Genomic DNA, 24,164 nt, shown 5'->3' with positions numbered 1-24,164 from the left:
GTGAGTGTAAACCTATTCTTGTGGTGGTGGTGGTGGTGGTGGTGGTGGTGGTGTGTGTGTCTGGTTAGTGTGTGTGTGTGTGTGTGTTTGAGTGTGTGTTAAACAAACAACAACGACAAACAACACCAAACCTAAATCAAACAAGCACAACAAAAACAAATGACACAAAAACTGACAAAAATCAGAATATCAACTGAGGAGAAAAAAACAGTGGCTGAATGCAATACTTATTATAACTTAAAAAGTAAAAGTGTGCGTGTGATGTGTGCGTATGTTTGAGTGTTTTAAACAAAAACAACAAACCTAAATTAAACAAGCACAACAACAACAACAAAACAAACGTGGCAAAATTCTGAATATGAACTGAGGAAAAACAAACAGTGCCTAAGTACGAGACTTATTATCAGGGAAACAACGGCAAAACTCGCAATGTCGTATGGAATAAGGTAAAAGATGTAAATCATGGTTTACAGAGAACATCAGTACTGAGTTCTGTCATGTTTTATTTTCTCCAGAGTGTGACGTCTGCAGAATGATCGATACAAAAAGCAGTGTCTCCAGTCATGGCCATATGCTGCTTTCCTAATTTTTGCTTTGCACTATTTTTGCTTTGTGCACATATTTGAACCTTGTGGTGCTATGATTCGGTTCTTAAAAGAAAATTATGACTCACACTCACATACAATCCTTGTTTTTGAATGTTTTAAAACATTGCTGCTTTCTGCTTTGAGCCTGGAGGAACAAAATGACTCTGAAGCCGGACTGCCGAGAGGAAGAATGAGAGGGAAAAGAACACGCAGCCATGAAAACACACACACCTCCCTGACAGATAAACTGCTTATGTTCCAAAATCAAGAATCTTTAAGCGCGCACGCACGCACGCACACACACAAACACACACGCGCGCGCGCGCGCACACAGAGAGACTCTCCTCGTGGAAGTAAACTTATACTCGAACTTGAAAGTAAGTATAAATGTTTGATACGAAATAAACCTGTGATAAAAGTCTTTTTATAAATCATCGGTACCAACAAAATTGTCACAACACGTAAAAGGACATACTGTAGTTTCAAATTAGTAACAATCTAAGCCATTTTAATCAGCACTGGTGTCCGGCAAGCACTAACAGATACAACAGCACGTGTATGCATCTTGAAGTAATAAGACCTTGAAGTAGGCCTAGAGTTTACACTATGCATTATGTAATGCTTTAATTCAGCTGCCTAACTGTGGAACTTTGCAAATGTGTGAGGACCGTTTCACAAAACAGACAAAACACCCTCTCAGTTATTTACACAAATCAGTTCCAGAATGTGCGTGTTCCTTTTCCGTCTCTACAAATTAATGTTATCTGGGGGGAAAACGAATCATTGTCGCTTCCGCCCTCAGTTATAATTGCCTGAGCATAATAGGAAATGCAACAGGTGTAGTCTTCCGCCTGATTTTTAGTCAAGATATTTCGCGGACACAGAATGTTTCTTTCTTTTTTCTTTGTATGTTCACAAGCTCACATACAATCATTTATGCAACACTGACAATAAGACCAGACCAGAGTTGTGATTGAAATGGGCAGTTTATTTAATAAAGCTCCAGAATGAATAAAAATACATGACAAAATAAGGTGGTCCCGCTGTACAAAGCCGGTTACCAAACACACACACACACCAACACACACAAACACACTCACGCACGCACACACACACACACACACACACACACACACACACACACACACACACACACACACACACACACACACACACACAGTAACATTGTACAACTTACTGTCACATTCAAGCGGGAACACCAAACAAAACGTATCATCAAATGAAACAACATTTTAAGTGGTCAACTGAGCAGATGACCACAAACCACACTTGAAATCTTCACATTTTAACACTTTCTCCTGTATCCATAAAAGTCATTTATGCTGACTAGATAATGACATAATAAAATGACATCAATAAAACCATTCCCTTTTTTATTTTAAAGAAAAACAAGAAAATTAAAATAACGCAAAGAACTGATGCTCAGTAAGGTTGGGTATCGATCTCAAATGTGTGCATAGCTAATTACATGTAACCGGCATGGACTGGGGCTAGAATTGGCCTTTCTGTCAGGCAACTCGGCCTCTAATTGGTTTTATATTGTCTGATCCCCCTCCAGAAAAAAACAATACCATTTGCCCCGTGCTTCTGCGCCCACAAAAAATATTCGGGAATAAGAAAAGTTCAAATTTTAGGCACCCCACATACAACCTTAATTGTCAGTCAATTACTTTACTGCAATCAACGTTGATTTTAAAGTACCATGTCATTATTATTTTGGAGATAGATTTGAAAAAGTCCATAATTGCAGACTGCGTATTGCATACCTGTCAAGTACTTTTGGCCTCTGACCATAGTAAATGGCATAAGAAACCATAGTTGGGGATCAAAAACCATAGTTAATGCGTGGATCAGGATGTGGTTAAACGCACAAATTCAACTTCTCACGCATACACACTAAACCAATCAGATTGTTTTTCGCAAACTAAAAGTAAAACACATAAATTCCTTTCTACACAAACTGCTCTTTATTTACCACTACATGTAATACATTTACACTGCACTCTTGTTCGTTCATTTTTTTTGTCACTTGTCACTTGTGTTCTTTGTTGTATTCATCTGTGCAAATCTTTGCTTTGTCAATCATGCTGCCAGTCACCTTAAAATCATGGCAGCATGCATCAGAGTTAATTTTGACCTGTAAGAAGGCAGTCAGTGTGTCAGCTCCCAGACTGTGATCCAGCACTTGAAGGTGTTGCAGGGTTTCACTGCCAAATGGAAATTTATTCAACATTTTCCTCACACAGGCCATGTAGAACTGGCGCACATCATGCCAGAACTTCTGTTGTGTGGCTGGTGCAAGCTCCTCCTCAGAAATGAATGAACGGCAGTCCATGCCAGCAACAAAAAAAAACAAATTTTTTTTTTTTTTTTTTTTAATGCTAAAAATGCGTATGGTTTGAGGTATACGACGTAGGACCCAAAAAAACACCGAAAATCCGTAAGAATTACGCAGAATGCGTAGGACTTGACAGGTATGGTATTGGTATGAGTGATTTGAATTTTGATTTGTCAGCGGCACCTCAAGGATTGCCCCAAATGTGAGTGCGGTTACCCAAGGGAGACTGCTGAGCACTATTTGTTGCATTGACCCTTGTGTAGAGATGTACGATTATTGTCAATTGATAACTGATTATAAGTTTATTGAAATATCATTGAAAGGCATCCCGCAATATTCCCGGAATGTCAATCAGACCATATTCATAACTGTACAAGAATTTATTAAGACAAACAGGCATGTTCCGTACATGAGCCTCTACATTTTATTCATAATGTTCATTTGACACTGTCATGAGACAAATGCTGCCTGACCAATTGTTCTTCGTAATTTCTCTCGTGTTTTGTGTCCTTGTTTCGACTTATCGATTATGGCCCAATCGTTATGTAATTTAGTGCCATTTTTGCCGATCACAAAATGTATTAACTTTGCGTGTGTGTCTTCTGTGCATTTAATATTATTGTGACGTGACCCACTCTTCCAACATTTCTGGCGCTCCAAGTCTTCGTCGTCCTTTTTTTTCCCCTTATGCTGAATTCTGTTCTCTCGTACCCCATTTCTTTTTGTTTCTTGTTTTTACCCCACCAAGTTCTGTACTACCACCCCCTCCCTTTTTTGATTGCTTGCGCATCAGGTTTGTCTGTTTGTTTTCGTTGTCTGAAATGAGTAAATGTATCTAGTCCGCCATCATGCTAAACTTTGTTATGTACATACCAGGATGACTTAAAATAAGCATTTATGCTTGAGTTATCTTAAAAAAACAATGCATTGTTTCTGTCATGATAACAAATTGAATAAAGTTTTGTAAACCAATGGACTGATTATAGTTGACCCTGATATGTGATTACGGGATAGTGTCACGTTAATTTATTTCTACTTTCACTTGTACTTTTGTACTTAAAACAAATCACTGAAATGTAAAAGTTATTTTTTTTCCATTGTGAAGTGTCGTCAGTCTCCTCAAGGTAATGCAGTCAAACTCAACCAAAAGTTGGAGGGGCTTCTTCATACTTTCAGTGTGTGTGTGTGTGTGTGTGTGTGTGTGTGTGTGTGTGTGTGTGTGTGATTTCTTTTGACACTATGCACGTTTCAAAGTGAGTATAGTGCGCTTCCCAAGCATAAAACGGTGCATGACTCTGGATTTGCGTCTGAGATATTGACACATCACTGTGAGAAAAAGCGTTAATGAAAAAAGAAGACTATTTATTTTTCCTTGAGCATTATCTTAAAGTGGTGTGCCAAAAACTTTTAAATTCAAAAATTCAATATTTAACTTTAGGAAAAGCACTGTAGAGAGAAAACCACGCTTGTGTGTTCAGAATAGTCTCCATGTGGTATCAATATAAATGATTCAAATGTATGGAAGAGAAGCTGTTTCTGCTGGATTAATACACACACACAATTGTGCACTCACACATAAGCACGCATGCATGCTCACACACACACACACACACACACACACACACACACACACACACACACACACACACACACACACACACAGAAACAACAAATTCATTATGACAAAACCAAATACGAAGTCCTATTTCACAAATTTTATATCTTCTCCTTTTCACCATATACAAATACAGTCACGGAGTACATTTATAAGGCTATATTTATGGGATAGAGCCACTTGTTAATTGTTTCTTGTTCACAAAAGCACTAATAAAAAAATTGCTCCAGGGGCTTGCAACGTAGTACAATATACTACCTTACTGGGAGAATGCAAGTTTCCAGTACAAAGGACTTTAACATTTCTTACATACCAATCAATATGAGGCTTATATTGCGCGTATTCTGTGGGTACAGTTCTAAGCTCAGGGATTTTATTTTATGCAATTTATATCGCGCACATATTCAAGGCACAGGGATTTATTTATGCCGTGTGAGATGGAATATTGTTTTACACAATACATCACGCATTCACATCGGCCAGCAGATCGCAGCCATTTCGGCGCATATCCTGCTTTTCACGGCCTATTATTCCAAGTCACACGGGTATTTTGGTGGACATTTTGATGAAAATTTATCTATGCCTATACAATTTTGCCAGAAAAGACCCTTTTGTCAATCGTGGGATCTTTAACGTGCACACCCCAATGTAGTGTACACGAAGGGACCTCGGTTTTTCGTCTCATCCGAAAGACTTGAACCCACCACCTAGGTTAGGAAAGGGGGCAGAAAATTGCTAACGCCCTGACCCAGGGTCGAACTCGCAACCTCTCGCTTCCGATCGAGCGCAAGTGCGTTACCACTCGGCCACTGAGTGGAAGGTACACCAACACGATATTAGCACTCCAGATTTTTATCTCGCAGTTTTTCTGAAGGACTTTGCATTTGAAAACTATTCTCAGACAAAATCGCTGCCCTACACGCCACCAGGCGTGAAAGGCAAAACCTACTACTCAGACAAAATATGAGTTTAAACTGCAAGTACATGTACAGGGAGTCTGAAGGGTTCAAGTCGGATGAGATAGACTACTGTTGTGGCAATCTTCGAATTTGAAAATCATTTTTTTAAAAGAGTAAAACTCATAGTTCTTCTTCTTCTTCGCTCATGGGCTGAAACTCCCACGTTCACTCACAAATTTGCACGAGTGGATTTTTACGTGTATGACCGTTTTTACCCCACCATTCAGGCAGCCATACGCCGCTTTCGGGGGAAGCATGCAGGGTATTTTTGTGTTTCTATAACCCACCAAACTCTGACATGGGTTACAGGATCTTTTCCGTGCGCACTTTGTCTTGTGCTTGCGTGTACACACGAAGGAGGATAAGGCACTAGCAGGTCTGCACATAAGCAATGACCTTGGAGATCAGAAAATTCTCCACCTTTAACCTACCAGGCGGCCGCGATTTTGACTCATGACCTTCTGAATAGGAGGCCGATGTCTTATCCACAAGAACACCGAGCCCGTCCAAACTCCTAGTAAAAACAACAACTGCAAATCTGGGAGCAAAATGTAAACGGTTACAGTTTCAACTATCCTTCCCCTTTAAATCAGCATTTTTGGAAACCTAAACGAAAGAGTATTCAAGAACAACAGTCACGGATTCAGATTTAAAAAAACAAATGGTAACTATGCTTTTTGGAAATTCGTTCTTTAATTGGTGTTTAACGAAGGTTATATCGCGACAGGGAAAGGGGGGGAGATGGGATAGAGCCACTTGTTAATTGTTTCTTGTTCACAAAAGCACTAATAAAAAAATTGCTCCAGGGGCTTGCAACGTAGTACAATATACTACCTTACTGGGAGAATGCAAGTTTCCAGTACAAAGGACTTAACATTTCTTACATACTGCTTGACTAAAATCTTTACAAACATTGACTATATAAGAAACACTTAACAAGGGTAAAAGGAGAAACAGAATCCGTTAGTCGCCTCTTACGACATGCTGGGGAGTATCGGGTAAATTCTTCCCCCTAACCCGCGGGGGGTCTTTTTGGAAATGCGCTTCAGACAAATGCCTTTGCACACGTTATGTTACTCACAGCAAAATGCAAGAATAATTGGGGACCATATGGGATGGGGCAAATTGGGAGGGAGCAATTCGGGACACCACCATATATATCTACCAAATATTTACAAATAGCTATCTTAGTACATGCATAACATGCTGTACCAATACACAATTTCTTTAAATAACTATGTAAGGATTATTGGCAGTCTCCCGGAGCATGTTTCACGCTATCCTGCGATCAGGACAAGCGACTGCCTGTGATGTGTATGCTGTGCGGCGTGCGCTACATAAGAAACCTTTTTTTAAATTTGTATTAAATATAATCACCTGAGCCACGAATGGCTAGCTGACAGCGGCTATCTTTTACACAACAAATTCTGAACTCTGATGAACTCGTGATCGCTGATTTTTAAAGGCAAGGGGTATCATATTGTGCGCATGGCATACACATCCAAGTTGGTCGTTTGTCCCGATTGTGGGATACAGCCCGTCAGAGGCGTAGAGCATGCTCGAGATGTTTTGAAAAACCTGACTGCAGTACAGGGATTTTTACACCTCCGGACTGCTGATAATCCTAACAGAATTATTATCAAAAACAGTCTATTGCCTTGAAAGCAAACCTGGAATTTCTGATGCGAGTTGCCAGAAAGAAAGTTCACTAACAAGATCCAGGCCAACACCAACCCCCCCCCCCCCCCCCAAAATAACACTAAGGAGTGAGGTGAGCTTAAATAACTAATTAATTAATCAATCAATAAATTCTCTGCTGAAATCCCCAACTTCGCGCATCGAAGCTATGAAAAACAGGACACTGCCACGTTTCCATTCAGCTAAACGCCACACCATTTTCAAGAGGGGATGTCTCAGGAAGAAAGATGTGACGCTCCCGATTCATATGTTTCAGAAGACAGCCCACCTGAGAAAAAGAAGAACACACTTTAGAAATAATAACAACCTGTCAACCACAAATACATTAAAGTTTTTCAAACAGTTCACTAATCCGACAAACTCATGCTCGTTTCTGGTGCATTTGATAAAGCCAATTACGAGTAGATGCTAGACAACAGCAAAACCACCACCACATAACAACAACACAAGATTGTTTATGGTTGTTTACAGTCTCTTGAACACAGGAATCAATCGAGACCGTATATATAACAACAAGAAGCATAAAAAAGCACTTCAGTTTGAAACCCAGGTTCAATGTAGTAAATGATATTGCATCAATGTTCCATCCATCCTCAGCACTTTCAAAACCAGTTTCTTCTAGGTCATACACACCTTTTCCTCGATTGATCTACAGTATATCAGATCACTATTGTTCTTTTTATGATTTGCACCAAGGGAATGATTAACATTTCTGTCTTAGTCATAATGTAACAAGCTTTAAGCAAAAGCATAATATTCTACACATTCACATATTGTAAGGTTGAAGGGGTCTATGTCGACCAAAAGAAGGTGTATTCCCCATAGCCATAGGTGTTTTCCCTGTGTACCGGGAATACAGTTGGATTTTCTGTAGAGAAGTATAATATCGTACAATCTTGCGCCAAGCGCGTGACTGCGGTTAGATAGGAGAATCTATTTAAAATCCTGAATTCGCGTGCGGCATCCAGTCAAGCAAAACATGCTTCGACCGTTTATCAAAACGGATTTAGTTAAAGAAACATCTGCACCCCCCCCCCCCCCCAACAGCCTGGTATTATGTTTTCCTCGCTGGTACTCTCGTCCATTGAATCACTTTCACTTTCACTCTCGTAAGCTTGAAGTAACTCCATGGCGTCTAACGGAAGTATATTCCCTAGTGTATATGTACAGGAAATTAACATACAGGGAATACAGCCACTGTTGGTCGACATAGACCCCTTCTAAAGTGCTGCAGTAGTTACCTTTCCCTCCAAGGACCAAGCTGTTCATCCACTGTAGGGCTGACCGGGGTTCCCCCTTAGCAGAGTGAGTGGCGAATCCTGGCTGATAAATTTCCTTTCATTTTCCATGAATGAAGAATACCAGCTGGGTTCTTTTATTCATGGACCTGTGTTCTGCAACACACACAAATCAGCCACCAACTTGTAAATATATGTAAAAGAAAGCAAGTGAGACAATGACAAAAGGTGACGTTTTCATGTCAGTATGTCCCAAATGACATCACCAGTACATTTTTCATTCTATCTAATCTGTTTTCGTTCTATTTTTTCTAATAACATGTGTTAACAATTGATTGCCAACTGGAATGGAAGAGCACAAAAAGTGTAACTTGATATGTAGTTTCTCTAGAGGGAAAAACATCTTCCACTTTCATGTCAGTGTGTCCCATGCAACATACATTTGCCAAACAGCTATGTGTAAGTAGATTATTTGTTAGTGGTATAGAAAATACTGATCAACAATCAAAGTCAGTGTTCACATTCATTTTCTACCTATTTCTTATTTGTTTATTCTTTTGGCAATGGTGAAATGTCAGCAATCGTGTGTCATTCGGGACAGTAGACATGACACCTGACCTTTTGTCACTGTCTCAAGTGGCAATCTGAATAACAGAATACAAAATGATCAATCCACACAATCATACTTCAGCACTGAAAGTCCACAAAATGAAGCACTGCTAGTACATGTACTTCTCATAATTTACTGAAACTTTACTTGTCAAAACAACCATTTGTTTTATCAACTTTACTCGCATGTGGCGAGTAGATTAACATTTCTACTCACCATTTACATGATTTTTACTCGCCATGGCGAGTAATTGAAAATACTCGCCACTTTCAGGCCTGTACTTGTGCATGAGATGTGTTTACCATCCATATGCCCAGACCATGCGCCCTTCTGTTGTGCTCAGAACAGTTAAGAGTTGCTTGCTGGGGTGGTTGTTCATAAGTTAACAGTTCACAAGAGGGCACAAACAAGAGCAAAAACACAGGTGCCTGATTCAAACTCATTCAAATGCAGAACCTTATTTTTGCATGAACAGAGTAAGACATGATTCTTACATAGCTGACCCTACCCCTGGCAGAAAAGTGCTTGAAATTGTCCATGTGGTCTCTATCAGTACATTTGATGCATATTTGTGATACATATATACTGATATAGAGACAAGTAACAAGTGGACATTTCCTCTGACACCTCTACCATTTGTACACCTGCACAAATCTCCTGCCACAGACTACAAAAGGAAAACATACAAATCAAAACAAACACAAATTTAACCTAATGTTTACCTTTCAGCAGCAGAAAAGGCTGTGTTTTCTGTGGTGTCTCAGAGAAAAGCCACGGTGTTGGAGATGCAAAACTAGGCTGTAGGCAAGGTCCAACATCTTTAGCTGCACACACAAAAAGAAGAAGCAAGAAATCACATGACATAGATGACATTCCTCACTAGTACAAAACCACAACTACACTAGTCAACTACCAATGTAAGAATCATAGTCCTGCAAGATTACCCTCTTAAAAAGTAAGATTGCTTTCATTCAAACACTACCGTGGGACCAAACTCCCCCCGCCCCCTCCTTTTTTTGAATTTTTCCTGCATGTGTGTTGATGTTTCCATTAATTCCAAGCCCTGAAACTATGAACTTGAGATCTTTATGTATGCACACAGTCACAGGCTTAATAAGCTATTCAGAAACCAAGCAGAGTGTGCACAACGTTAATTCTGAGAAATAAATCCCCACAACTGGTTTCAAGGCCACTATACCGACTGAGCTATTGCTTGCCATGCCAACCTCCACCCCCATTTGGAACACGCACAACTAGTATACCCATACACATGTAATAATACTGCTTGCCTTCCTCCCCCACCCTCCAAATCAATAAACACTTAATGTATGCAATCAGTAATCTTTTAGTTAGTAGTTGACTACCATTTCAATCAATCAATTTCAATCAATGAGGCTTATATCGCGCATATTCCGTGGGTACAGTTCTAGGCGCTCTGCAGTGATGCCGTGTGAGATGAAATTTTATACGGCCAGTAGATTGCAGCCATTTCGGCGCATATTTACCTTTCACGGCCTTATTCCAAGTCACACGGGTATGGTAGACAATTATTAACTGTGCCTAAGCAATTTTGCCAGGAAAGACCCTTTTGTCAATCGTGGGATCTTTAACGTGCACACCCAATGTAGTATACACGGGGGGTGGTTCGGACACCGAAGAGAGTCTGCACACAAAGTTGACTCTGTGAAATAAATTTCCGCCGAACCTGGGATCGAACTCGCGCTGACAGCGGCCAACTGAATACAAATCCAGCGCGCTACCAACTGAGCTATATCCCCGCCCCATCACTACTCTCTCCACACCCACCCACCCTCTTGCACACCAGCGACACACCCCCATCACCCAATCATTTCCATGATTCTCTCTGCCATATAGTTATCCTAAACACTAACATTATGACACATTTGTTTTCCAATTAGGAACATTAAAAATTACTGTAAAAAAAATGTACAATCATGCACTCTCTGAGTCTGACAAGAGAGTGTGAGAAAAGTCAAGAAAGCAAGACGTGTGACATAACTAAATCTTCTAATCTATTCCTGAGATTTACTCTTGACAGCTTAAAATGGAACCTCATGCACTTACTGTTCTGAATTGTAGAAATTGCTTGTAGTTATAGCAGCAAAGGCAGTTTTATTGGGTACCACCAGGTGTCACTCTGTCATCATCTGATCAAGAATTCAAGCAAATGGTTCAGCACTGAAACAGTAAATAGCAAGAGTGTACAGAAAAATACACAAACTTTCTCATTAATTTGTATCTTCAACTTCACATTTTTCATAAATAATGATACCTTACTTTGACTAAGTTTGAGTAGGATTAACATCATGCAGAAGTTAACTTGAAATAAAATAACTATACGTTACTCAATACTGCACTCAATGAGTCAATTGTCAGCAAAGGTGATAATCAATGCAAGGTAAAACCAAAGGATGCAACTCAGTCAGCAATTGCAAAAACTACATAATTCTAATCAAGCTGTCAGTTTCACTAGCTATCAGAATTCAAAACATGTTCTTGTTTTTGTTGTTGCTGTTGTTCATGACTACATCAATGTATCTCAGCATTTCTAGTTTCTACACTATAGCCATTAAATGTTCAACAACAACAAAAGAAGTGTCCCAATGTTTAAGGAAGCGCTGTTGCAAGTCACAATTGTTAGCAGTTGCTGAGAAAAGCTAATTGTCCTTACTGTAAGTTGAGTAACAAATTATAAACAATTGCTGTTAACACTCATAGTACAAGACAGCAAACCACTGCAAAACTATAGTCATCTATCAATGTTATGCTTGCCATCCCACCCCCGACCCCAAACCTCTGAGTCCAAGCTAGGGTTCGTCGGGTGATCAGGAACAGACTTTTTTTTTTTTGTCTAATCTTCCTGTCAGTGTCATGCAACTTGAACTGATGTTGTACAATCTTGTCTTCTTCTTCTTCTTCTTCTTGGCGTTCGCAGAGGTTACACAATCAGTCCAGCACTGGTGATAAATGTTGTTGTTTTCTCCAACTCCTGTCGACTGCCGTATAGTTTGGTCTGCAAGGGAGTTGGTGACGGCCACACTTCTTTTCGTTCCTCATCTAGTAAGGGACATCGCTGTAAGATGTGTTCCGCTGTTTGGTCTTCTTGACCGCAGGCACAGGTTGGTGATGGCGCCAGCTTGAACTTTCGGTTCATGTGAGCATTGAGCCTGTTGTGGCCAGTACGCAGCCTGATGAGGTTGACTTGCTGCTCTCTGGACATTGTGTGGTAGTCATCTCTGTTTGTCCTTGGCCTCATCAATGCCTTGATGATTGTCTTCTGCTCACTAAAGCTGACACTGTTTTCAGGTTGGTCTTCCACGGCTCCTTCTTTCGCCAGCTCATCTGCCCTTTCATTTCCTGGTATCCCACAGTGTGCTGGTATCCACTGGAGGACAACTCTTCTGGTTTGTCTGACCATCTGTAATGCTTTGGCCAGCTGTGGGAGTTTGTCGTTCTCTAGGGCCTGAAGGACTGAAAGGGCGTCCGAGAGGAAGACAACTTGGTAGCAAGGGTCTGCGGAGTCCTGAACCAAGGAGGCAGCCTGCATGAGAGCTTCTGCTTCTGCTTTATAGTTTGTGCAGTGTTTGCCAGTGGCAACGCTGGATGTAGCTGTATGTCCCCCAGGGAACTGGATGAGAATGCCTGCACCTCCATTGAGCACGGCGTTAGTTGCTGATCCATCGGTGTATACATGGATCCACGCCTCTTTTGGGTACTGTTCGTCGATCAGGGCTAAGGTGAGTGCCTGTCGAGCTGTGTCATTCTGATCTTCTCCTGAGGTAACATGTGGAACACTGGTGCAGATCTGGATGCCTGGTTTCTCTGTTGCCTTGGGGGTTTCCTCTTCTTCTTGAGTCAGAGGTAGAGTGTTCTGTGGGAGGACTTCCCTGTACTGTCGAGAAAGTCTCTTGCTCTCGTGTACAAAACTGCTCCGTTTGAGCCGGTTCTTGGTGAGGTTGCTCAGTCTGTGCTTCATGGGGTGGTCGGGTAGGCACTTGAGCTTCTCGGCCTGTACCATAGTCTTGGCTTCTCTTCTCTGACAGAGGGGTTGGATGGTGGTAAGCTTCTCCATTTCCTTGATGGGCGTGGATTTCATTGCACCAGTGATGAGTCGGAGGGCCTGGTTTTGCACACGGTCAAGGGTCTGCAGGTTTGTCTTGGCTGAGGTTGACCACGCTGTGGAGCCGTACTCGAGGTGGGGTCTGATTGTTCCCTGGTATACTGTCTTCAGTATCTTCTCGTTCGCTCCCCAGGTGGTACCTGCCAGCTTCCTGAGTATGGCTAGCTTGCGCCGGGCCTTCGTCTCTGCCTGTGCAATGTGTGGTTTCCAGGTCTGCCGTCTATCAAAGGTGACACCAAGGTACGTTGCTTCTTCATCCTCTCTCAGAGGAGTTCCACCAAGCCTAATGGTTCCGGCTTTCTGCTTTGGCGACAGTGTGAATAGGGTGGTGGAGGATTTCTCCTTGTTGATGGAGACGCACCAATCTTCTGCCCATGCGTTCAGCCTATCTGCCGCTTGCTGCATTCTGTAGGTGGCAGTACTTGCGTGCTCCTCCTTGCACCAGATCACAAGGTCGTCTGCGTAGAGAGCAGCTTTGATCCCCTTGGGAATCTCAGACACCAGATCGTCGATGAAGAGAAGGAAGAGTGTGGGGGAGAGGACTCCGCCCTGAGGGACGCCATGACGAAGGAGGAACTTCTTGCTTTTGGTCTGGTCGACGTTAACTCTTGCCCTGCGGTTATAGAGGTAAGAGCGAATCCACTGGTACATGTTGCTGGACACGCCTTTCCTCAGCAGTTTTACAAGGAGTCCATCTTTCCAGACCTTGTCAAAGGCCTTCTGAAGATCTATCCAGGTGACGAAGACCAGCTTCTGTTCCTGAAAGGCATCTTCAACTTCTTGCGCCAGGTAAGTGACCTGATCTTCAGTGCTGCGGAACTGTCGGAATCCAGCTTGTTCAGGGGCGAGGAGGTTCCTGGATTCCAGGTACCACCTGAGGCGCTCGTTCACAATTCTCTCCAGGGTCTTCACAACACAGCTGGTGAGGCTGATTGGGCGATAGCTGGTGGCCTTCTTTGGATCCTTCCCTTTTTTTAAGATGGGGATCATGATCGCTTCTCGCCAGAGTTGTGGTAGCGATCCTTCTTGCCAGCTGCTGTTGAAGACCTCGAGTAGCTTGTTCTCTGCTGCGCTACCAAGGTGGGTTAGCATCTCGTTGGTGATGCCGTCTGGGCCAGGGGACTTCTTCGCCTTTGACTTTTTCAGAGCTGAGTGCAGCTCGTGGAGTGTGAGTGGTTGACTCATGGCGTCCACTGTCGACTGTCTGGCAGGTCTCTCTCTTTTCTCTCTTCTTGCTTCTCTCTGTTTCTCGGGGCTAACATGGAGGTTGCTCTCAGCTGCATAGCTTTCAGCAAATTGGTTGGCAGCATGCTTTCCAGTTAGCACCTTCTCGTTCTCTTCTAATGTGATCTTTCCTCTGCTGGTGTTCTCATCATTCAACTGCTTGGTGAGCCTCCAGAGCTTTCTGCCATCCTTCTCAAGGTTCAGAAAGCTTGTTTTCTCTTGCCAGCTTCTCCGTCTTGCCTGTAGCTTCTTTTTGAGAAATTTGGCTTTGGCTTCCTGGAGGCGGATGTTGTTGTTTTGTGACGGGTTGACTTCTGCTTCCCTTCTGGCGTCTGCCAGATCATCATCCAGTTCCTGCAATTCATTGCTCCAGTAGGGCTTATAGTCTCTCCTGGCACCCCTGGGAATGGACTCATGCGCTGCTCTGAGGATGCTCATGTTGAAGTCCTTCGCCACCATGTTGATGTCTCGACCCTCGACTCTGATGTCTTTGGTGAGTTCGCTGGTGCGGTGTCTAAAGAGGAACCAGTTCGCTCTTTTGTAGTTCCACCGTGGGAAGGAAGCTTCAGTGCAGGACTCCATACCCAGGGTCAAAAAGACTGGCCGATGGTCACTTCCACCTAGCTGTTCTCCGACCTCTCTGCTGGTTAGCTGGTGCATGTCTTCCGTGCAGAAGGCTAGGTCAGGAGTTGATGTAGTGTGCCATCTTCTGGAGTAGAATGTAGGGCAGTCAAAGGGACTGTTCAAAAGGATGAGACCTTTGTCGTCCTGCCAGTTCTCCACCTCTTCTCCTCTCCGATCCAGGTGGTCATATCCCCAACTCTGTGAATGACTGTTGAAGTCACCCACCACGATGAAGTTGGAGGCCTTTGCGGGGATCGTGTCAAGGGCGAGGTGTCTATCATTGGGGCAGTAGAAGTTGACAAGATGGAATTCTGATGTCTTCGTCTGGATTCGAATCACCTGATATTCGGAGTCCTCCATGTGCGTTTCTATCAAACAGGCATTGATGTTGTTCCTGATGAGGGTCAGGATTCCTCCTTTGCTTCGGTCTGTTCTGTCGGACCTAAGGCATTGGTAGCCTCTCACTTTGAAGGACTTTTGGGGTGTCAGGTGCGTCTCCTGAATACAGCAGATGTTGATGTTCTTCTCATGCAGGATATGCTCCAACTCTGTCTTCTTGTTCAGGATACTTTCTGCGTTCCAGTGCATGACCTGAAAAGGTCGCTGCTGACTGGGTTTCTTCCTGGTTGTGGTGGTGCCAGTCACTTTCCTCCTGCATCCCCTGGCGTGACAAGACGGACGGGAGGGACCTCCAGTAGTTGGGGCTGGGTCCCTTTGAGGCATGGGACCCGACGCTGCTCCACCCTGGGGGGTCCTCAATGGGCGAGCGCCATTTCCATCTGTGCTGGTTGATTGTGTCATCATTTGCGTAAGTGCGTGTACCCGTGGTTTGTTAGAATGCGCCGTGCGGCCCGGGTCCTCCGTCTTCAGCATTCGGGGTTTTCTGTCGGGGTTACCTCACCCTTAGCTCATGGCCCGTACGTCCTACCCTGAGAGCACAGGGGGGAGGATTTGCCGGGATCCCACCCGGAGCCAGTTTGGTCCGCGGCCGCAAGCGGCTGATCTCCATATCTGAAGACCGTTCCCCTATCCGCCACCCGGGGACGCGCTGGGTTGGGGGTGGTCGCCCCACTGAAAATCCCACACTGGGTTAAGAAAGATCAGCCAGTCCCAGGTACAATCTTGTAAATTATGATAATTTTGTACAATGAATTATCTTTTTGACTTCTTAAAATTATAAAATACATGCACATACTGTCGGATGAGACCTTAAACCGAGGTTCAGTGTGTGTAGTGTACACACCTAGTGACATATGCAAAAAGACTGAGCACGCAAAATAAAGATCTGTCAGCATTAAAGTGGCCTATAGAAACACGAACACACCCAGCATACACCTATCCCTGTGGTGTTACATCAGTACTACTAATACTACTAAGCGGCAGCGGCAGCCGAGTCACTAGTCTCACCACAGGGTGAGACAGCCACCACGAGGGAGGACTAGAACATCATCCAAGCGCCTTGAGCATACACCTAGTGTGTGGATATGTGTGCTATGTAAGTTGCATATCAATCAATCAAATATTTACTCTCTGATCTATGAGCGAGCTAAAATGAACTCCCCCCCCCCCCCCCCCCCCCCCCCGTACGTGCAATCAATTTTAATCTCAGTTACCTACTCCTAGATCTATAGAATTTTACTTACGTGTCATTTGCAGGCCATTGGACTAGATCTGTTTGGATGTCAGTCAGTAGTACTCCGTTGCTGCTCTCAGTTGCACGTCGCACCCATCTGCAGGACTCGGAAGTGACGCTCGTTTTGCTGTCACTGTGTCAGTTCTGTAGTCGATGACCTCATACAGTGTGGCCAGAACATGGCGGCAATAACCATCCAATCTGCAACAGTTTACGCATTCAATGTAAATTGTAATGATGCATTTATACAGTGCTAAAATAGTTAACCCTCTCAACATGAATGACACTACTGTGTGCTTCCCCAGCACAAGCTGTTCAGACATTACACCAGATTTTAACTTTTAGGTTTTAAATGTCATTGGTACAATGACAAATACTAAAATAGGGAGTAATATATGAGTTGGACATCTTAAAGTTATGAAGTCGCAACACTAATGCTGAAAAGGTTAATCAATTTTTTAACACTTCAGTATAAAGCACACACAATGACTTCATCATTCTGCCCACAACTGTTGTTTGCATACACATGTATGTAGATCAGTTTAATTTAAATGAAATAAATAAGTTACAAACAGTGCAAGTCTACTGATGGCCTGTACCAAAGTTTGTTATGGCCTAAAAGTCAATCAACCATTAAAATAGTCCCCCCGCCCAAAAAAATAAAATAAAAATTAAAATTAAAAAAAATACTGCCTGACATCCTGGTTAGTTAGTTAGCTAGCTTTACTTCCCTTTATCTTGGTGTAGATGTAAGGAAGAATAGACAGCCTGCTAAATGTGTTAACAATAACGAGAAAAATATGAACATACCCTCCCTTGCAGGTGCAGAAGGCTGACAAAATGCAGCTCCTTAGGTCCATGTCCACACTTGTCATTACAATCCACTGTGAATAAAATTTTGCACCAGTCACTGGGTTCTTGGCTTCACTTTGCTTTTGACAGCAAAATAGCCATCTGTTGGGGGCTCTGATGGCAGTGATGGGATGCCACACGCTTGTATAAATTCTACCACATAATTATCCATCTCTCATCATCTGGAATCCTTCTGATTTACGATAATCACGCACACTGGCAACAGACGCATTTGATGCACTGAGCTGGTACGTGCACACATCAAACTCAGAAAAGTCAGGTAGAATGTTTATGTTGGTACTTCCTGACAAGAAACCAGGATTCTGCAGAGCTCTGAACATTGCGTCGTCGTGGGTTTTCTGGACCGGCTAAATCGCGCAGTTTCAAGCCGATCACTTCGGCTCGATCCTCGATCAGCGCCTCGGGATCGATGGGCAACTTGATTTCAAATGCTTTCTGCACTAAATCGGACAGTTCATGCTTGCGGTAATCGCTAAACGTGACGCCTCTTTCACGCAAGAACGACTGTGACTCGCTCACAGATCTATACAGATACAGATGGTAGGAATTTCCCTTCGCTGACGCCATTGTTTGGCCCAAACAAGGGAAACTACTCTCATAGGTCAGTTTCCACTAAAAAGACGGGAGTTTATGCATACGCCCTATTGTTGATGGGTTTTTAAAATTTGTGACAAAAGAATTTAAACGTTCAAATTACTTACCACCCCCCTCTGATATGTCAGTTGCGAGTGTGTCAGTATGTGGTTGTGTGTGTGTATGTGTGTGTGTGTGTGTGTTTGTGTATGTGTGTGTGTGTCACTAGTGTATGTGTGTGTACGTGTGTGTGTCACTAGTGTATGTGTGTGTACGTGTGTGTGTCACAGTGTGTGTGTGTGTGTGTGTGTGCGTGTGTGTGTGTGTGTGTGTGTGTGTGTGTGTGTGCCGGTGTGGGTGTGTGTCTGTGTGTGTGCCCGTGTGTGTGTGGTCACGTTGTGTGTGTGTGTGTGTGTGTCACGTGTGTGTGTCAGTGTGTGTCGATCAGTGTGTGTCGATCAGTGTGTGTGATCTAGGCCAGGGTGGACTCCCAAGGTTCCTGGGTTCCGGAAGTCCACCCACCCCCCTTACTGACTCCACAAATGTACCTTTTGCCTTTTTCTCTCTGCGAATGTATGTATTCATTTTTGTTCGTTTGTTTGTTCGTTCGTTCGTTTGTTCGTTCGTTTGTTCGTTGGTTCGTTCGTTCGTTCGTTCGTTCGTTCGTTCGTTCGTTCAACAGTCCGTCCGACAGTCCTTCAGTACGTCCGTCAGTCCGTCCGTCCGTCAGTCAATCCGTTCTTCCTTCACTGAGTCCGTATCAATAAATTCCTCTTGTGCAGGGCCGAACTACAGGAGAGAGAGAGAGAGGGGGGGGGGGAATGTTCCTCATTGTTGGTGGGACAACCCCCCCCCCCCCCCACCCTGCCCTAACCGTAAACCTCCTCCAAACGTTTGACAAATGCTCTGAAAATGCGCCAGTTTGCACATATTGTTTATTGTTTGCTTGTTTATTTGTTTGTTTTTTTGTTTGTTTGCTTGTTTGTTTGTTTGCTCGTTCGTTCGTTTGTTCGTTCGTTCGTTCTTTCGTTCATTCGTGGGTTGGTTCGTTCGCTCTTTCGTTCCTTCGTTATTTCCTTCGTTCATTCGTTCCTTCGTCCTTTTAGTCCGTCCGTATGTCCGTCCGTACGTCCGTCCGACAGTCTGTCGGTCAGTCCATCAGTCCGTCCGTCAGTCCGTCCGTCCTTCAGTCTGTATCAAAAGATTGCTCTTGTGCAGAGGGTTGAAGGAATACCCTGCAGGACCGGATCAGAAGGGGTTACCCGTAACACCCCCACCCCCACCCTCCCCCCACCCCCTGTCCATCGGTCCGCCCCTCAATCAGTCTGTCCGTTGGTCCGTCCGTCAGTCTGTCCGTCAGTCCGTCCGTCCGTCCGTCCGTCCGTCCGTCCGTCCGTTCTTTGGTTCATTTGTTCTTTCGTTCGGTCGTTCTTTCCTTTGTTCGTTTCATTGCTTATTTATTAGCACACATCATTGTCAACTAGTGAATATCCTGAACAAGGCGGTGCGTGAGAATATCTTCTTGTTTGTTAGGATAAAATAACATCAGTTTGCTCTGAAACAAAACACACACAAATTCCGCTGCTTGAGCATCGTTTCAGTCTAACCGAAGTGAAGGTATACCTCATCTTCAGAAGGAGAATAAGCGACAGCATGCTCATCTACCATATAACATGTCACGTGAGGTCGTTCAGACCGGAGTGGAGATATATCTCCGAGGGATCAGGGTATACTTTCAACCCGATGCACAAGCGTAGTTTATTGATACCTTAGTTTCGGTCGTACCGGTGTGTAATACCTCGAGAGAGAGAGAGAGAGAGAGAGAGAGAGAGAGAGAGAGAGAGAGAGAGAGAGAGAGAGAGAGAGGAAGATAAAAGAAATAAAAATAAAGTTCTATTTCAGTCTGTTTTGCGTGTGTGTGTGTGTGTGTGTGTGTGTGTGTGTGTGTGTGTGTGTGTGTGTGTGTGTGTGTGTGTGTGTGTGTGTGTGCAGATTTGTGCAACAGGAACACCAACACAAGGAAATCAGTGATGCAAATCAAACATTTAGTTAGCAAAAGATCACTTCTTGTATGAACCATGCATCACTTTATCAAAGTAGTGGTACTAATACACATTTGCCTTACAAGAACAAGTTTTACAAAAAGGAATAATTATGCACATTTAACTTTATATATTTTCTATTTATACAGCAGAATAAAAATAACTCTCCACGATCACTATGATCTATCTGAAAACAAAAATGATTTTTTTTTTTAATTAGATAGTCGACACTCTTGAAGATACAAATAAACAAACAACCCGAGCGAATCCTAAATAGCCTATTTATGCTTTGCATAAAGGCGGCTATAAAAAGCACAAAATGAATAGTCCTTGTTGTCAGTCATGTTTACTGATACAAGCTATATCTGGCGAATAAAGGGGTAAGGTGTTATGTTTTAGAGAGCAAAAATCTTTTGAACGGAAATGGTGTAATCAAACACTAGTCAGTTCACTTGCTCCCTTTAAATCAAGCAAAGCAGACCTTTTCAACTTCAGAAGACCCTCTCAAATCTTCATCTTCTTTTTGATGGGCTATCCAGATACTCCAACGAGTGTGAAATCAACGTTATAGCTGCCTTTCAGCATCTGGTCATGATTCCATTGTGTGAAATTGTCTATGCATGGTGCAGGACTGTGCATGCGCACACATTAAAAAGTAATGACACATTTTGACACCACTGATCCCAATATAGGGGTTGGGCGTTTACTAAGTACTATACTCTATGCACACAGTTTGACCCAAAGTAGGGGGCGGGCGTCTACTCCATACTGGGCGTTTACAAGGTAGTTTACGGTACTTAAAAAAACCCACCATTATACAACTCAGTGTGCAAGTCAGACTAATTAAAATATGCTTCAGACTTATTTGTTACGGTTTGATGAGAACATTATTTGAAGCAGAACAGGAAACTAAAGAAACTTATCAAAAATAGAGAGAAAATAAAAACAATTATCAACTTCCACGAAAAGGAGACTATTTGTTATATTATTTGAAAGCTCAAGGGCTAGTTATAGGTTATAAGTTATTTCAGCAGGCTTCTTATTGAATAACTGAAACCAGCCTTTAGCTTTTATTTTCTTCTATTTGTTGAAGGTGGTCCATACTAGGGGACACACACACTTTGAGATTTTGATATTACTTTTTGCAGTAGAAACTCGGGAAAACCTTCCCCAATTATCGGCAAGAACATGCCTAGAGTCGAAGTCAGCAAATAGCGTTCGTTGGATACCTTTCAATTTCGCTGTCATAAACTGAGTTGACACTATTATTGTATTTAATGTTCTTATCATCTTCCGGGACCGGGAAATTAAATATAGGTTACACACTCCGAGTTCTGATTATCTTGCATATTTTCCCGAGGAATACATGAAAATCGACCCGAGGGAAAATATGTAAGATATTCAAGACGAGGTGTGTAAGCTAGTTATGCCATTACTCCGACATTTTCATTAAAAACACTTACTTTTTCCACTAAAACCTGCCCGTGCCTGTTTTCAGCTTGCCAAAAGCCTCCGCAGTCGAAATTCATGTCAATGAATTCATGCGCAAAGCTAGTTCCCATTTGTCAGCATAATGGACGGCGTCATTCGACTTGTATGTGGACATTCAGTCATTCATATTGCTTATAAAAAGGTCTGTTATCTGCTTTTACATTTTGAAAGTCATTTCAAAATATCCCTGTGTATATTTGACATTGGCTTTCGTTATACTCAATTCGGCATACCGGGTTTATATTTTTACCAGAATTGCGCACGATAATGGCAGCCCAACAAATTCAGTTTGGGCCGTGCTGGTTTGATCGTTGACCCAAGTCAGTTCGCATGCAGTGTTACTGTTTGTCAGTCGGGGATAGAAATGTTGGCTGTCATCGCGCTGTTCTGTTTTGGTTTTCACACGTGGATCACTTACATATTCTCAGTCGTCGGGTTTAGGTGAGCCAAAGCTTCAATACTTCGCCTGTTGTAGACGTTAAGCAATAAAGCTTGGAAGTTGTATGTCGGCACTGAGAGTCGGTCGCGGTACATCGCTTTCTACTTTGTCCCGGTCTTGAGTTTGAACACCTAAGGTTGGATACATCTAACACCTCACATCCTCTTCTCTTCCCCATATATCTTAACTGTATCTCCAACTTCTTTTCGTCTTCTTCTTTTCATTTTGGTGCCACTCCCTCATTTGTCGCTGAACCCCGCAGTTGACTCGACTCGGATTCACACAAGCCCGTCTAGCAGACGACAGTTCGAACAGTCTTGAACAGCACGGTTGCAAGCAGATTCAGCTATCAATCGAAGCAATACACTTAAAGCCAAAGCAAATAACCAAATGAGAAAACCTAACGTTTGATTTGACTTCATGGTGAGTCTTCTGATAATTTTTTTGGCGTTGGAATGGATCTCAACGGGTTCCCAGCTACGACAACTTGTCCAGAGTTATGCACCGAAGGCATGCCTTCGACAATCGATGTCAGTTTCAGATTGAGTTTTTGACCTACCAGGTGACTGGGTTGTGTTTTGATTTGCGCTCTCTCTCTCTCTCTCTCTCTCTCTCTCTCTCTCTCTCTCTCTCTCTCTCTCTCTCTCTCTCTCTCTCTCTCTCTCTCTCTCTCTCTCTCTCTCTCTCTCTCTCTCTCTCTCTCTCTCTCACGGTTCTGTGTAGATGGCTGTCTGTGTAAAAATTAGGGAGTATCGTCCCTTGATCCCACTCGCGATACTCGTTGAACATGCCTTTGACCATGCAGTCGCTTCAGCCAGCGAAATATCTCGACTCCGCTCTTTAAATCCATGCAGAATGTGCGTATCGTAGGAAGTATTCTTTATTTTCTCAATAATATTATTGACACATGTAGGCCTGTACCTATACGTGATATTGACTTTAACACCACAAAATATTTCAGTCGTATGTTGAAAAAAGTAGTCCATCTGTAAACTCTGAATTTGCAGATGACCTCTATAAATTATTCAATTGTACTCTGAAATCAAAGACAATGACCAATGACAGTTGAGATCGAAACTCGGTTGTGATGGGATATCCATATGGTTGTGATGGAATATTCAGAATTATTACCAATTCAGTGCCCCATATGGCTTGTTGACCAATCAGGACGCATTCTAGGTGACCCTCTAAATGTTATAACGTTCAGGCAGGGACCCTTTTTGTTTATCACGCTAAAAATTAACAAGACAAAGTAAAAATGTAATTCAACAATATCAGCGTGATTTATTCTAAAGAATGACACTTCAAATGCTGTCAGGTAATACGTCTACTCTCTTTATCTAAAAAATACCGAAAAGCGAGTTTTGTCGGTGGGTGCGTAACGGAACAGCAAGGCACCGCCCATCGTCTGAGTGTGCAATGCCGGCCGCTCACTTGAAATCTAAATGATCAAAGTTCGGAAAAATCAAGTGAAATTGCGCCACTCGCTTTACATCAAATGTATCTTTACGTCATTTCCCATCCGTCTGGAGTCGGTTCTAAATCTGTCGCTCTCTGTTCAACGAGAAAAAGCGTAGCAACCGAAACGCATGTTCAACATGGTTTATCTTGTGAGATTGTTGTGTGTCAAAGGCATTTGACCTGTGAATATTCATCACGTCAGGTGTGTTACTCTGATTGGCTGACTCAGGTCACGAGAATTCTTTGACTGACAGGCATAATCAGGTAGAAGCGCTCAAGTTCCCATTGCGGCTGTTCTGTCTAATTCGCGGAGCTGCTTCGACATTTCTTTTGGTCGAATTAAACGGTAATAAAACCGTTATTTCTAATATGCTGACTGTTAGCAAATGATAACAGACATGTCTCACAAACGATATCAGCATTCGCCTAAAAAGCTCATGCTTGATATCTTTTTTCTCGACATGTCTTGTTATCATTTGCTAACAGTCAGCATATTAGAAATAACTCATATAATCACCTCCTCAGCTAACAGAGACAAGAGGCAGGTCATGGGATAAACCGCAATATCATTCAATCCCGGAAGTACATTGACATGCC

At 42.8% G+C, this 24,164-nt stretch overlaps 1 long non-coding RNA gene across 2 annotated transcripts; it reads right to left on the bottom strand.

Annotated features, from left to right (window-relative positions):
- Window positions 1–4,646: 4,646 nt before the first annotated feature.
- On the bottom strand, window positions 4,647–18,264 carry LOC138956193 (uncharacterized). Of its 2 annotated transcripts, none has more exons than XR_011452544.1 (6): window positions 17,499–18,264; window positions 16,699–16,889; window positions 11,152–11,265; window positions 9,789–9,890; window positions 8,460–8,612; window positions 4,647–7,506 (listed from the first exon to the last, which is right to left on the bottom strand). It is a non-coding gene; the product is annotated as an uncharacterized lncRNA (long non-coding RNA). The 2 variants fall into 2 exon arrangements; XR_011452545.1 differs by having other exon boundaries at window positions 4,647–7,486.
- Between the last annotated feature and the right edge of the window lie 5,900 nt (window positions 18,265–24,164).

Source organism: Littorina saxatilis, unplaced genomic scaffold, assembly GCF_037325665.1.
Source record: "Littorina saxatilis isolate snail1 unplaced genomic scaffold, US_GU_Lsax_2.0 scaffold_832, whole genome shotgun sequence".
NCBI classification, from domain to species: Eukaryota; Metazoa; Mollusca; class Gastropoda; order Littorinimorpha; family Littorinidae; genus Littorina; species Littorina saxatilis.
This window is presented reverse-complemented; position numbering and strand designations above follow the sequence as displayed.